The sequence below is a fragment of the Marmota monax genome, unplaced genomic scaffold (genome assembly GCF_021218885.2).
Source record: "Marmota monax isolate L192 unplaced genomic scaffold, Marmota_monax_Labrador192_F-V1.1 WCK01_AAM20220418_F8-fsc00036, whole genome shotgun sequence".
NCBI lineage: Eukaryota > Metazoa > Chordata > Mammalia > Rodentia > Sciuridae > Marmota > Marmota monax.
The window spans coordinates 13,705,744-13,723,277 of NW_026694491.1; the positions used below are offsets into that span (position 1 = coordinate 13,705,744).

Consider the following 17,534-nt stretch of genomic DNA (forward strand, 5'->3'; position numbering starts at 1 on the left):
ATTAGAAAGTTTGCATTCTTGCTTAAATAATGGAACAGAGGGTCAAATATTAATTCATGACAAATAATTTTCATTCTGTGCAATTCATCAGGCACTATATTAGCCCCTGGACTTGTGACCATGAACAGAAATCAATACATCACTTTCTCATTCACCTCAGTGTTAGGAGGTGAATAAACTATAAAATAAGAAAGTGTTTTGGTGGGAAAACAGTAAAAAGAGAGAGATTTTAATTCACATGAATATATTCACCTTCCTATTAGCTGAGATCTGAAGAATAATTAAGAATGAACAGGGTAGGGGTGGATTATGGGAAAGGGTAGTTACACCATGCAGAAAAGGAAGCTCATACACAGGTTCTGTGAATAAATGGACTATGTAACTTTAAAAAAGCTAAAGTAGATATGAGCACAAAAAGTGGGTTAGAGAGTGATGTAGGATATAGCTTTCTGGCATCACTACCCAGGGGCTCCTAAGCCTTCAAAGGAAGAGCTGTTCTATGTCCAAGAACAAAATTAAACTCATTCCTATGTTTAATGAGGGGATAGGAAACATGACCACATTTGCAATTTGAAAAGATCACTCAGACTCTAATAAGAGAACTCAGAATGATTTTAGGGCACTCCATTAAGCAGCTAATTCAGTACTATGGGAAAGAGACAGTATAGCATAAAAACAACCATGAAGAAAAAGAAAAGTGCAGATATTCAAGGAATAATCACACAAGGAATACTGGTAAGGCTTAGTGAGAAATAGGGCAAGGTACATGAGCCACAGAGAAGAGTGTGATCAAATATACACATCAGTGTCATTGGCTGACACAGGAGACAATGAGAAAATAATAAGTCTGTGAACTCAGGGTTGGACTTGATTTTTTTCTTTGCAGTGCATTTGAGATATTCAAATAGAGATATCAAATAGGCACTGGATCAAAACAATACATGCACCTAATAATATAGAAGAGTTTATGGTGAAAAGCCATTATCTCCAATTTCTTTTTTTTTTCCTTTTCCTAAGTAACCTCTTCTAAACATTTCAGGATATTTTTTTTTATTAATTCTGTTTTTAATATGTAATTTCAGATAATTGACTAATATTTCTTTTTCTTGATTTTTCTCTTTTAGTTAATATCTAACTGCTATCATAATTAATATGAAAGACAACACCTCTCAGGGCTGATGTTTATATTTTTACTTTTACAAACGCTTACTAAATACATATTGGTGATAAAGGAGGAAAACTTTCATGGCTTAGTTATTTGTATTTATAACTCTGATGAATTTATTTGCTAAATGTAAGCTGTTACAATTAATTCTATGTTATTTGTCTAGTTTTCCAAAGTTACTCTTCTTACTGCCTTCTACAGTTCTCATGTGAAAATAATGATTTCAGACAATCTAGAAAGATGGTGGAAGAGAGGAGTTTACTTTCCAAGCTGCGCCAATGGTGTGAGATCAGGAAAGCTGACAAACAGCTTCTCTTTGAGGAGGGTGAAAAGAGAAACCTTACTAGGATTTAATAACAGACTCTCAGAACAGCCTAGGGCCTCAGAAGTGTGGATAGAATAAAATTACAAAATTTAAAAAGGAAGAAAAAACTCACCACTTGTGCTGGCAGCCTCTGATGCAGATCCACAGCAGGCAAATCAAAGAGGAGGACTGAGAAAACCCGAATTTCAGGGGGCACCATGGAGTGTCTTAAAACAGAGACATCGGTTATGGAAGACATGGTTGAAATAATCCAGTGGGTAAGCTCACTATGTTCTCCTTTTGAAAAGCACTGCACATCTTCAAAGAGCCCACACTGAGCCAAGATAGCCATCTGCCATTACCTCCTGCAGAGCTACAATGGCCAGCAGGTGTAGGTATTGTAATTCCAGCTGGGTGTGATAACTTAACCTGGCAGAGGCCCACCACATGGCCTAGGGGGCGACTAAAAAACCAGGTGAAATTCAGGCATGCAGACTGTTGTACCCAGGAGAATTTGAAAGAAAAATGTTTATAGTTTGAAACTAGAAGAGTTTATAGTTTGAGAGTTTGAAACACTCAGACCCAAGATATTCCTGGTATCTCCCACCCTTTTAGTCTAGCAGTTCACAGGACTAGCTGAGAAGGATCAGGAACTTGATGGGGGGTGGAGGAAGTAAAGCAGTGAGTGAATGTGTGCTTCAGGACTGAGCCCAAGGAGTCTAGAAATACAGGAGCCAAAGATGGTGGAGGGGGGAATGACTGGCTCCTGGCCACATGAGCAGAACCCAGGAGAGACTCCAGGGGTACAGACTCCCAGCATGGATTGGAAGCATCCAGGCTCTGAGGTGTGCTGATTTGTGAAATAAAAGATGATGTAAGTAGTGAAATGAGAGAGAAAAATTCAAGAAGTGAAAGATCACTTCAATAAGAAGATAGAAATCTTGAGGAAAAAACAATTGGAAATTCTCAAAATTAAGGAATCAGTAAATCAAATTCAAACTCAATGAACTCAAGTGGTCCAGCAGACTAGACTACTTGGAGGACAGACTTTCAGGCAACAAAGACAAAACATATAATCATGAAAATAAAGTTGACCATGGAGAAAAGAAGTTAAGAGACCATGAACAGAACTTTCAAGAAATATGGGATAACATGAAGAGACCAAAGGTAAGATTTGTTAGGATAGATGAAGGTTCAGAAATACAAACCAAAGAAATGCACAAATTTTTCAATGAAATAATATCAGAAAATTTCCCAAATCTTAATATTGAAATTGAAAATCAAATAGAGGAGACTTACAAGACTCCAAATATACAAAATCACAACAGACCTACACCAAGGCATATTATTATGAAAATGCCCAACATGCAGAATAAAGATAAAATTTTAAAGGATGCTAGAGAAAAATTACCAGACACATTTAAAAGGAAACAAATCCAGATCTGAGCTGATATTTCAACCCAGACCCTAAAAACTAGGAGGTCTTAGAATAATATGTACCAAGCTCCGAAAGAAAATGGATGCCAACTATGAATACCATATCTGGAAAAATTAAGCTTCAGATTTGATGATGAAATAAAAACCTTCCACAATAAACAAAAGTTAATGGAACTCATAACTAGAAGCATGCACTACAAAACATACTTAATAAATATTTCTTAAAGAAAAAATTGAAAACCAGCAAAAGTGGGAACTACACTAGAAGAATAGCCAATCAAAGGAGAAACTAATTCAAATTAAAAAGCAGAAATAAATCCAAATAAAAGGTAATCAAAAATTCTCAATAATAACATGGAATGTAAGTGGCCTAAACTCATCAAGGAAAAGACATAGACTGGAGGATTGGATTAAAGAACAAGACCCAACAATATGTTGTCTCCAAGACACTCACCTGGTAGGCAAAGATATCCACAGACTGAAGGTAAAAGGACAGGAAAAAAACATATCATTCACATGGATCATATAAACAAGCAAGGATTTCTATCCTCATATCAGATAAATTGGACTTTAAGCCAAAGTTAATCAGAAGTGACAAAGAACACCATTACATACTGCTTAAGGGAATTGTTCATCAACAAGACATAACAGTCATAAATATTCAGGTCCCTAACAATGGAGCATCTATGTACATCAGAAAAACACTTTTCAATTTTGAGAATCAAACAGACCACAACACAATAACAGTGGGTAAGTTTAATGTGTTTCTCCTATCACTGTATAGATCATGTAAACAAAAATTAAAGAAGAAGGGATAGAACAAAAAATACAATTAAAAGTTTAGACTTAATGGAAATATATAGAATAATTCATCAATAACTGAATATGCTTTCTTCTCAGCAGCACATGGATCATTTTCTAAAATAGACCACAGCTTAGGTCACATTAAGTAGGAACTCCCAATTATTGGTGATTTAAACTAACAAAAATTCATTTCTCCCTCTCTCATGTTCATTGCTATTTGGTTGGGGCTGTCTTCCCATTGTTCTGCCCCTTAGATCCAGGCTGATGGAGGAGACACCATCTGGAATGCTGGTTGTCCCCATAGCAGAGGGAAAGAGACTGTGGCAATTCACATACAGCTCTTCAGGCTTTCAAATGGAAGTGTCACACATCATTTCTACTTATCTGCAACTAACCAAAGCAAAATACAAGTCCCACCTAACACAAAGGGAATTGGAAAGTGCAGTTCTAATATCAAACATGAAAGAGAACTGGGATCATTTGGTGGTCATCATTGATGTCAGTTGGATCTTTATTACTTCCAATTTGTAGATTAAAAACTTGATATTTGAGAAATCTGGTAACTTTTTCAGTATCACAGGACATTCATGAAGCAATGAACTGTGTTGCAAGACAGACTTCACAATATATCTTACAGTAAATTTACATGGATAAAACTCAGTTGTCAAGGGAAAGTACAATGAAATTATTTTCACATGTGTTCTATTGTCTTCATTTCAAAAGGATTTTTTTCAGTAACCAGATAGTTTAACCTTGGATTGATATATCTCAAATAGTCTACCATCACATCTACAGGTCCTACCTATTGAATTGATTCAGTCTTTTTAAAGAAATGTAAGAATTTCCAGTGGAATAGGCTTTAAATTTGATATGTTTTAACTAGAGTTCTAAAAAAACTATAAAACATGATATTGTTTGTCAAATATGACAGATACTTTTATAAATCTACATAAACATATTTACATATACTATCTTTTAATGTGTATTTATATATATAACTGTTGAGTTCTATTTTAAAATTATGATTTTATGAAAGCATTTATTTTCAATTATTTTAGCATATAAGATAGCAATAAAATAAATAGAATTTGATGAAATTGAACAGCATTCAAAATATACTTCCTACAGGTTAAATATAAATAACAGGAAATATCATAAATTAATCATCAAATTTTTATATCCTCTGATTTTTATGTGTTCAATCTATTATCATTTTGCCAGAAGAGAAATCATTATAATAAAAAAAGCACATATCCAGGCAATCAGAATAAATAATAATCTAACCAAATATGGGTTAAATTTTAAAAATGTTAAATGCTTTGCCATTTTATTGTGAATGCAGAAAGAGAGAGAGAAAACATGTACATAAAATGAAAATAATAGAAATAAGAATGAATATAAGAAAAATAAAAAACTTGTTTTTAAGAAGCTAAAATCTACACAGGGAGATACAATTAGCTTGCATGAATGAACTAGATAATACTGAACCGATAAATGTTTGGAAGGAATTTCAAAGTCAAGAAGAGGAGTTCAGAGACTGAGGGGAGATGGATTGTGACAACCATTTTTCTGTCTTGAGTCATAGCTGCCTGTATCATTTAGGACAAGTGGTTAAATCAGCACAGACTCTAAGTACAAAGAGTTTCATTACCTTCCTTTTGGTAGAAATAGAAAATCTTTACATTTCTCATTTAAGTGGCTTAGTCATTGTAAAATCACTTAAAATGAAAAATCTAGAAGTAAATGTTAGAAAAGATATAGTATATTTCCATATTAAAAACTGCAAATGGAATGTGGGATCAAAAACATGACTTCATGAACTGATTCTGAGAGTATAACCTGGACCCAGGAACCTGAAATTCCTAGTGTGTGTAAATTCCCAAACAAAAGCTGAACATCTGACCCCTGCAATGATAACAACCGATAACTGTGATTCAAGGCATCAATTATTGAAATGGAAATTTTATATCATTAATTATGAGCAGAAATTTTGAAGAGATAATGTATTATACATAGACAATTGAGGATAATTATCCATCTGCTAGATCATAAAATCCCATCAAGCTTAATCTATGAACACAGAGTGTAATTTTGACTCAATGATAAGTTATTATAACCAATCATTCTACTACTCAATTTTAGAATTTTTTTTTTGTAACACTTTATATAAGTGGTCCAAATGGCATGAAAATTTCTAGTTTCATGGAATTTGGTACCGTCAATGCACAACAAGAAAAATGTCTGAAACCAGAAATGGGACTTTTAAAAATACTCATAATCAGGAAATTCTATATTCCCACCAAGATAAGCATATATTGTTTATTATTATAAGGAATTCCAATAAAAATTAAGTTATATGCAAAATTATTGTAGTGATATAAAAAAAAAAAACCTTCCCTGTAAAATCTGTTAACTCTTTTGTTTCTAGTGGTGTTCCCCATGCTCCATCATAAATTGATTCAATCTTACAACTTCAAACTTAAGCAATCAGTTTCCTACCTAAAAGTCTAAGTAGAAAACAATTCCTTATTTTTTTAATCAGGAAACTAGAAGTTTCTTCTAATTAATTTCAATCTTCAGAGATTAATAGTCCTGGATTGCTTTCCTCTCTCTATGGTGTACTGATCCAGGATAGAATAGCACCTCTCTGTGTTGAAGCATGATGGAAAAAGGTCACAATCTCCAGTCAGTGGCATCCCAGTGTTTCTTATATATTTGGCAATTACAGAGTTTTTAGTCTCAGCTACCCTTTCCCCTTCAGAAGCTTTTCTTGACTAAGATCTCTCATTCTTTAGCTTTCATTTTGCTCAATATCTTTTGTACTTGTTTGTAATAGTATTAGCAAACATTGACAAAGCCTTCACAATGTGCTAGCAGAGTAATAACTGAATTACATGTGCTATTTCTCCTAAGTAGCTATGATTCCATTTTGCAGATAAAGGGAATGACAACAGAGGTTTAACAAATTTTCCCTACTTACTGCTGAATTGAGCTTACAATTAAATGTGCTTGTGTACATGTGTTCCCACCTTATATGATTCACAAAAGATTGATTTTATTTGCATAAGGTATGATAACTTACATGTCTTTAAGTATTTTTATTTGCTCAAAACATAACAAGAATAAAGACCTACTTCATTCAATGTTACCTATATAGTTAAAATTATTAGAACCCATGAATTAATTATTGTTGTCATAATAGAGGAATCTAATATTTCCATTAAATCTAATCCATATGAGAATTTCATCTCTCTCTCTCTCTCTCTCTCTCTCTCATCTTTTTTTTAATTTTTTTTTTGTAGCTGCCAACTTTGTTTTTTTTTTTTTTAAGAACATTCCCTGGAGGAGGAGAGTGGATTTCATCTATGTGTCTAAAATAAATATTAGGAGACCCTGGGCTTTCCAGATCTGAGCCTAGGGTGCCCAAAGGAGCCAGCAGGCCCTATGGGCAGGCTGAGAACAATTCAAGTTGTGTGGAGACAAGGGTGGATCTGCCTATCACCATGGGTCTCTTTCATGTATTTTATATTTTGAGGGGATTTGGCTTTGTGATCAGGGAAGAAACAGCTGAGTATAAAGGTCTAATTTTACTAGGCACTCTTATAGAAGAATAATCATCAGGCCCAGGGTTGCAATTTATAAAAGAATAGAACATCCCATAATCTGAAAGTTTGTTCTCAAGAGACAGAATCTTTTAAGAGAATCTGAGAAGCAACCAACAGATAATGACTAGGTTACAATTTGACAAGAAAGCAGGTATTCTGGGAAGCCAGGTCTAATGGCAGTCAGAGCCCCTCTAGGGAAAGGCTCCTAGGATCCACCCCTTATTCTGGAGAGGGAGAAAGGTGGTTCAATGACCCTGGTTTCAACTCTTCCCTGCAGGATCTTGGTACTTAGTATCTGACAATTTCATAAGGTTCAAGACCACAATTAAATTATCTTTCAAAAAGCTAAGCAATAAAAGCTTTGTATCTTTTCAAGGAATTTTTTAAAAATATAACTGTAGTCCTGGTGATAAAGAAAAATACAACGACAATAAAAATATACTTCCTCTTCCTTATCAGCAGTCAGGTCAAATTAACAACTAAATGATTTTATTATATCCACTGCCAGTCTTACATTGTTTTCACAGTTCACTTGGATGGAAAATGAACAATTAAAGTCTTTCCCAGAGTCATTTAAAGGAAAACCTGAAACACAATGTTAAACTAATTAGTCATATTTTAAGATGAGTATTTTAATGATGATCCTAAATGCCTTTGATTCTTTTTTGAGAGGTAAGTGGGTGTTAAATTATACTCAAAATTACTTCTCATAAAAGAAATATTTTATTAAAAATCTTTTAAAAGTTCAATATATTCTGATAATCAAATTCCATAAAAGAATAATCTGACAAAGAATGTTTTAACATTTCTAGTTGTGGAAAAAAAGAATTTTCAATTAAATTTTACCAAGCAAAAAATCTAAACAAAATATTTGAGATATTTCTGGGGAAAATTTTTATTCATTTGAAAGAAAAATAATTTTCATGTTTTATAAATTGAGTACAAAGGAAGATGGAGGGGAGTTTTTATATAAACTTTCAGGTGGCCAAAAGTAAATACGAAATTTTAAGACAAATCATCCCTGGTAACAGGATTTGGAGAAAAATAGAACATATTTTCAAGCTAAATCTGTTCACAATGATAATTATAAAACTTGTATTGTAGTAGAATTCACAACTAATTGTTCTTTAATCATGTTTCTTCCTGAGCCTTCCTCTCTTGAACTAAAAAAATTAGCATTAGTTTACAAGGACCACTTTCTGAAATAAATAGGTTTCTATTCAGTTAACAAAGTTCTCCTCTCCAGATTTTGCTTAGAAGTTTGGAGTTTAATGGAGCAAACACTGGCATTTCTCCAACAATAAATAAATGTTTCTTATAAAGTCCACTAGTAATGATCAGATTGTTATACCTTTTTTACCTCTTTCCCTAAAATTTATTTCTACTGAGCAGTAATATTTATTTTGTGTTACAATTTGAGGTTTATGAGACAATTAAGACAGAATACCTCTTAATAAGTGGTTCACAGTATAGGTGGGGGAAAATGTTTTAAAGAAAAAATGGATCTTTTCTCTGTTATTATTAACATGGAGAAACAGGAGAGAAATATGCTATAGTGTCTTCACTTTGTTACTGTTAGCTATTTACACAAAAACTCTATAAGGTAAATATTATATTTGATAATTAGATTTCACAATTGAGATTATTGATGATCTTAGAAGAGTTAAGTAATCTGCTTAAAATCATAGTTTTCATTGAAAATTCTAACATGAACCAAGAAGATCCCATCTCAGTCATGAATCAGGCTATGTTTATCTTCCTTTGAAGACAAAAAGCATGAGATCAAATTCCTAAGCACTTGGCTTCCAAAGCAGAAGATAAGCATGAATCCCTCAGGGGCTCAAGTACAGAACTTTCCAAGACCTACTGATTATAATTTAACACCGTTGTTATTAAAATTCAGTGTAGATTTAAATTATGGTGAGGTACTGTGATTGCAGTATACAAGGACTTCAAGACACAAGACTTTGTGATCAGGCAAACTAGGGTTCAAATATGAGTTTTTAATTCATTAATGATCTGGAGCAAATTAACTTCCTTGTACATATTTCCTTGTTTGTATAACTGGAAAAATACTGACCATTCCACAGTGTCCTTTTTTGTACTTGTTTAATGATATGTAAAACTCTTAGTACATGTTTTAATGATGTCTTAGTAAAGTTATTTTTGTTGTTATTATTGTTTTTGTTACAGCTACAAGTATTGTTGCTAAAAACACTCTAATGCATGCAGTATTATTATATAGAGCAGTGTTGAATGTTAACCTGAATAAAATAAAAAGTCAGTTCATTCTGCAAATTTCCAAAAGGGAGCAAAAGAGTTGAAGGAATTGAGAATCCACTTCAGCATTAGAAAATTTTACGGTACTTTATTATATATTGTGATATATAATTCAAAAAGTGTTAAAAGAAATCAGTTAAATTATAAGATTAAGTTAATTGCTTATGTTAGGCAAAATTAGGACTCAGAATTAAGTATGCTGGCAGAAGTCATAAGAAACCCAAAGAGTTGACCTATCTTATTAATCACTCTCTTATATATCTATGATATATATATATATATATATATATATATATATATATATATATATATATATACTATAAATGCCATAAACACACAGACTTGGGAAGCTTTAATGGTACTAGTACCTTTTGCTAAGATCACTATTTTCATTCCTAAAAAAAACCAGTTTTCTACATAATAGAAGTAGAAATAATTTGATAAAAACATTTATTTTAGAAATACAAAAGCTGTGTACAACAATTTGATCCCTTTATTTGCACAAGAGTAAAAAGATCAGTGAGAGTTAGAAGAATTAGAGAAGAAATGGTTGGAAGTTGACTTTCAATTAAATTTGACTTTTTGTTTTTTTATAATTCAATCCTTTTACGTCCATAACATCTTTAGTAAGTTAAATGCTTTAGACAAACTCTTGTATAGAGGAAAAACAAAAGTTTCCTCAAGTGCCTGACTACAGATTCCAAAATAAGAAAGTAAAGGAGTCAATAAACACTAAGCAAGCTGGTGTACTGGAGTAAAAATAAGAATTAGATGCCATACTGTGAATAAAAACCACAGGAATGAAGAGACGTCAAAGGTAACCAGATTGAAGATTCAAGTCAGAATTTGGAGGTTTTGGTCCTAGCAGAAGCTCCGTTTAGTGTGTAATGCAGAGCCTGCATGTAAAATCATTGAGGTATGGAGGAAATAGAGATTCTTGGATTCCTCCTGGAACAACATGAAGTCAGAGCATCAAAGAGTTAATTGATACTGATATGGACAGTCTGTTGTTAGTGACAGAAAAGAAGCATGAAAGAAAATTCTGGACAAGGTACTCAGGCCTGGTGAAACTGAAAGAATATATTAAATGTCAATGGATGGCCAAAATGTGAAAGAATAGTATTAAAAGTGAAAGACAGAGGAATAAAAAGAGAAGCCATTGGCCTGATGTAACACAATGATAATAATCTACAAGCAATACTTTGAATTAAAGAGGTAGTTGACTTCATTTTGCCCCACTGACAGAAGGAATGAGAAAAAAATAGATGCTTCATGAGAGGGGCTGGGCTCTGCAGGGAATATATTAAATTGAATAGTGTCCTCCAAAATTTCATGTCCACAAGGAACTTCCAGAAAATTAAAATGAAAGGAGGTTATATTGGATTAGGGTAAGCCCCAAATCCAAAAACCGGTCTTATGAGAAAAGAAAAGGACACACAGAAACACAGAGAATGCCAAGTAAAGATGGAGGCAAAGACTGGAGTGAACATCTGCTAGAAAAGGAATGCTTAGGATTAGTTGGCCACAACCGATTTTCCTGTTCAGACATTCCACTGATTTTTGTGACATATCAGTTGGAAAACACTGGTTTTTATTTTTAAAGATAGTGCTCTGATCGCAGAACATTAGAACATATTCTAGCCTACACCCTTTCTGAGGTGTGGCCAGCTCAGTGAAAATGTGCTGATGACATGAGAGAGTATGTTATTAATGACATATTCTTGGAACATTGCTGTATTTTAATCACATTTTGTCATTGCACAAGTGTGTTCATAAAAGTAACAATAGATTACTCATCATGGGAAATACTCAAAGCATAAACACTTGTGTATTATCTCTGATTTATATTGCTCCCAGATGTTCACACATAATAAAAGAAGGAGGGGAGAGCAATGACTCTCTGTTCAGAGTAAAATAAATAAAGCTTCTGATACTCTTGGATAAATGAATGAGATCAGAATTATAATTTTAAAACTATATTCTTTGTTGATAAATAGTATCTCTAGATTAGATACAACAAAAGGTATCTACACTGTATTTTCCAGTTTCCTTCTTAATATTTTGACTATATGAACAATTTTATGACTTTTTTTATGGAATGAATATTCACATCATTGGACACTAAGTCAAGTTCATTCTTTATCTCTAAAACTAATATAACATGCTTTAATCCTTCCCTTCATTGTTCAAGAAGTAATTAGTGAGAAATTACCACATTCTGTGCACTGTTCTAAGCACAGAGGTTATCATTGCACACTAGCAAATGACATTATTGTCCTAAGAAATATGACATTAGGTGAAGTCAAGGTGAAATGGGATGGCCAAGACAGAATAAAATTGAGTAAAAATTTATGTAATTAGCAAATGTACATACTATAGAACATCCCATAAAAGAGATTAAGAGTGCTCTTTTGGCAATGCCACAATGAGGGGGTGATATTGGAGATAAGATGTGAATTGTTTCAGAAATAAGAGAAATTATTTTAGAAAAATAAATGAGCTTTAAGAATGGTTTCCCAAATGAAGATTTAGGAAGCATGAAGAAGACTTTGTGTCTTAGCTTGGGCTGCCATAATAAATTATGAAAGAATGGATGGCTTCATCAACAGAAATTTGTTTTCTCTCAGTTTGGGAGGCAGGAAATCTGAGATCTGGGTGCTGCCAGTATAGGGGTTTCATGAGGTCTCTTTCCTGGCTGGTAAATGCTGCTGCCTTCCTGTTCTGTGCTCACATAGCCTTTGCTCTCTCCTCCATTCTTGCAAGGTCACTAATCCTATCAGATCAGGACTCCACCCTTGTGGCCTCTTTTAACTCTATATCCAAAACACCCCATCTCCATATACAGCTACATTGGGTATTATGGTTTCACCAGATAAATGTGGGTGGAACACACTTCAATCCATAGCACCTAAGAAAAGAGTTCAATGTGTAGAGAGAGCATAAAGAAGGTCAAGATGGCAGAAATGAGAAGGTAAACATCAGGACAGTGGTAGGAGCCAAATAAAGTAGGGTCTCTAAGACAAAACTTAGGAGTGCAAACTTTAACAGGGAGACAGAGAATAAAGAGTTTTAAGTGGGAGAGAATGCCTGACTCAATATATAGCTTAAAAGTGAGTTTGACTCAGGTTACAGATATAGATAGCTCAGTGGTAGAGCACTTACCTAGCATGTGTGAGGCCCTGGAAAAAGAAAATTAGTTTTAGTCTGCTGAGCATAAAGCAGAATGAAATATAAGATCCTCTGTTCAAGAATTTCACAATGGTGACAACAAAGCACTAATTCAACTGTGGGGCCATTTTGTGTGGTTATGAGAGTCTTAACCCTATTAGTGAATTAATACCCTGGTGGGGATTAACTGGGCTCTAACTGTAGACAGGGTGTGACTGGAGGAGGTAGGTCTCTGGGGGTGTGCCCTTGGGGTTTATATTTTGTCTTGGTGAGGAAAGCTCTCTCTCTGCTTCCAGGTATGCTTCATGTCCTCAGCCACTTTCCTCCAACCCATACTTTGGCCATGATGTTCTGTCTCATACCTCAGGCCTCAAGGAATGGAGTCAGCCATAGTCTCCCAAATGAACTTTTCCTCTACTGATTTTTCTTGTCAGATGACTAAAACACCCTTAGGAAAAAGGAGTACAGTAAAACATTATGTCCCTGAAGTGTTCTTCTCCATTCCCAAAAATCTAGATCAGTCAAGGGAACAATGAGAGCAAGTCTGGATGGAATGCCTGGATAAATTTTATCTCAAAGGACACTGGTTTTCTCTCATGTATGCTGGGAGTTAGGACAAGATAGTGTTATCAAGCACACCAAGATCCTTGGGATGCTGGTCATACTAGAGGACGAAGCAAGCTAAACTAGGGATATCACTGCTTATGTAGCCTCACTTATAAAACCCCTCTCCCTGAGGTAACTGGTGCTGACCTGAAGGTATCATGGGGAGAATAAGTGCCAGTCTTCCAACCAGCAACCAGTCAATCAGGCCTCATGAGGGATGGAAGTGATATTTTCTGACAAAGCACCATGAGTAAGGGATGGAGGAGCTATTTGTCAGCCTGTTGCCACTGGAATTTCTGGGGTAGCATCACAAAAGACAGAGGTGCCAACTGGCCAAGCATTATGAGAAATAGAGGTACTATATGTCCAGTCTGTCAGCACTGAGCCTTCCCCATAAGCATTTTTCAACAAACCTAATTTGATTCTGGGTACTGTCTTTGTTCTTCCATCAAACTGTCCTAATGGCCTAGCCCAGTTGAGCTATTGACAATACACATATCTATGAAGCCAGATCTGGATATAGGAATAGAGGCATAGAGACACACTTATCTGTCTCATTTTCCAAGGTGAAAAGTGATGGTGCCTTGGAATCAGTTGTGGCAGTGGGAGCTTGAGAAATGAAGAAATGCTTTAGGTGAGAGGAGTGGATATGGGAGACTGGGGAAAAGTAGGATCTTAGCTTAAGCAGCTGGATGAATGCCAATGTCATGCTGTGAGCTGGAAAATTGAGAAACTAATTTAGACATGCTAAAGGTAAGGATCATGTGTTTTTATTTAAAATGCCAAGTTGGAAATCTCCACTGGACACTTTAGAATGTTAAAAGTATATAAATTTTTCTGTCATTTTTATAAATTTCTGTATCTTTGATTTACAAACTGACTATTAAGTATATATGCAGTATATTTGCTCATACAACTTTCAAATAATCAATATAATTTCAAAATCATTGTGGACCAATATTTGTGTAAAATATAAAAACATTTAATTATCAGCAAAACAAAATTTTGAAAAAGTGGAAAAAGTCCCTTTTTTAATTCAAATTAGTTATACATGACAGTAGAATGCATTTTGACACATCATACAAAAATGGAGTATAATTTCTCATTCTTCAGGTTATTTTTTACAATTATATAGAGTCAAAAATTATGTAATTGTTATGATAACCTTCTAGAAATATTTCAGTGACTGATTCCACTTTTGTACTTACCTCATTGCAAACTGAATCAGAGACTTCAAGAAGTACTATTTTTGACTACCTCCCATAGCTGTTCTTTCTATCTCCCCCTAATCCAGAAACTCTTGATGCTTTTCATTACTTTGTTCATACTAGAGGATTGAGAATACTAGAGGATTAAGCATGCTCTAGGTCATACTAGAGCATCTGCAAGCTCTAGTATGACCTAGAAATTACTAGTAGCCTACGCGAGCCAGATGGCACGCATAGGCTACTAGTAATTTTTAATTCAAGTTCAGTTATATTACTGATGAGAAGCAAGAATTAAACAATCAACCCTACGTAAGGAATAAGTAAAGAAGCTTTCATGGCAGTTGAAGCTCAGCATCGATTATCTAGAAATAAAATAATAATAAACTATTTTCACATTGTCATCTGCAGTACTAATTGTACTAAAAGAGGATCTGCTAGGCACATTCGTGCACATCTGACACCCCAGCAACCTGGGAGGCTGAGCAGAGGCTGGCAAGTTATAGGCCAGAGTGAGCAATTTAGTGAGGCCCTAAGCGACTTATTGAGCACCCGTGTCAAAAATTTAAAAATAAAATAAAAAGGGCTGGAGACGGAGCTCAATGTAAAATGTCTCTGGATTCAAGCCCCAGTACCAAACAATAAAAAAATAAAAAGTATCCACTGCGGGGGGTGGGCAGAGCAAATTGAATCCTAACTGACCAATTTTGTAAGAAATAATTTTTCTGTGCAGTATGGAGAATGCTTGGAAAACTTGGAATGGAACCACCATTTGACCCAGCTATCCCACTCCTCCGTCTATACCTAAAGGACTTAAAAACAGCATTCTATAGGGACATAGTCACATTAATGTTCATAGCAGCACAATTCACAATAGCTAAACTGTGGAACCAACCTAGATGCCCTTCAGTAGATGAATGGATAAAGAAAATGTGGTATATATAGTCAATGGAATATTATTCAGCATTAAAAAAGAATAAAATCATGGCATTTGCAGGTGAATGGATGGAGTTGGAGAATATAATGCTAAGTGAAGTTAGCCAATCCCCCAAAACCAAATGCTGAAAGAGTTCTTTGATTTAAGGATGCTGATCCATAATATGATGTGTGTGTGGGGGGGTGGGATTAAATGAACTCTATATAGGGCAAAGGTGGAAAGGGGAGGAAGGGGAAGGGAAGGGGAATAGGGATAGGAAAGACAGTGGAATGAGATGGTCATCATTACCCTGAGTACATGTACGAAGACATGAAGGATGTGACTTTACTTTGTATACAACCAGAGATATGAAAAATTGTACTCTATGTGTAATATGAATTGTAATGCATTCTGTTGTCATATATAACAAATTAAAATTTAAAATAATAATTTTTCTGTGATAAAATAGATATAAACATTAAAAACACCCATTATGAAGGAAATAGAGAGGAAAGAAAAAAATACTGACATTTGAAGAGTGCACATTTTTTAGAGTTACATTTATCTTATTCAAGCATTTGAGTTGCAAGGAATAAGAGTTTACTCAGCTAACAAAAAGGGATGCTTTTTTGAGTACTTGGCAAGCAATGTTATACATAAGAAGTGAGGTAAGGAATTATGAGACTTGGTTCTGGGAGTTGAAAAACAGAAACTAGGGCAGTGATTTGCTAAGAAACATGCTTTGTATCATTTTCTATAAATATTCCTGCCATAGCAGCCTTTAACTATCATTTCAATCATGGAGTTGGGACTGGAAACTCAGAAGCACACCATTACATTATATACCAGAAGTTCACCAATACATACAGTGTTTCTACCATTTAGATATAATCCACATAAATGATCTAAAGAACAGATAATAGTATAAAAGAGCAAAATAATTGAGAAATATGAGTTTGTAGTATATATTTGTTTCAATACAATGCATTTATATACTTTAATTTTTAGTAATGTGTGGTTGAATGACCAACTTATAAAATACCTGAACATTTAATAATCAGTTCTTTTGAGTCAGTTCAAATGATCTCTACTATACCACTAAACCAGGGTCCTTCTATTTCTTACTCCCTCCTCTTCTCTCTCCTCTTTCTCCATCTCTTTAGCATTACATTCCCCCTTCTCTTTTTCTCTCTCTCCTTCCACACCTTCCTTACCTACTGATGGCTGATCTATTCTGCTTACCCACAATTTCTATTTCCCGTAATTAGTTTGCCATGGCTTTAAATTCAGATCAAACTCTACATTAAGTTTCAACTTTAGAGTTCATAAGGCACAAAATACAGCATAACCTAATGTTTTCTCCTAAAATTCCAAAGGAAAAATGCAATTTATTCTTCACTCTGTAATAGATACTTGTATTCTAGATTGATCATTCCTGATCATAAGTGGGAGTATCATATAAATAAATAATGACCTGTCCTTTAATAAAGTTTTTCCCTTGGGGGAAACTTGTACTGAAGTAAGATATGACTGTGGTAAAAGTTACAAATATCTGGACCTACCTTTGTTTTCCTGAGAAAAGTACAAATTTTCATGCAATAAAGCTAAGTAGATGACCACTCTCTTTAAAAAGTAAAAATTATTTATTTGAAATAAATAATTAATAATTTAATTTGAAGAAAACCACTGAAATATTTTTATTTCCATGACACATGGTCAAAATAAAAAGGTTAATTATTTGTTTTAAAATTGTTTTTACACAGTAGATAACACAACGAAATTGATAATAACTAGCTGCTTGTTACCAAGAGAAAACTATTGCTGGTCAAATTGTAAATGTTTGTGTATCCCATAGTTGAACCATTATATCCTATTCACAGATTAGTGTTGAAGTATGAACTATGCATGTGAATAACAAAAAATATGTGGACAATGGTCTTTTTCGGCCCATGTACCACTGGCATGTCTTACTCCATGATTGAGAGACAGTAAAGACAATTGTTTCACATTTCAGCCTAAACTATCAACTGAAGGCAATGAATTT

The 17,534-nt window shown here is 34.2% G+C and overlaps 1 pseudogene; it reads left to right on the forward strand.

Annotated features, from left to right (window-relative positions):
• Positions 1–1,687: 1,687 nt before the first annotated feature.
• The window catches only part of LOC124075727 (developmentally-regulated GTP-binding protein 1-like), a 29,130-nt pseudogene continuing 13,283 nt past the window's right edge, over positions 1,688–17,534 (forward strand).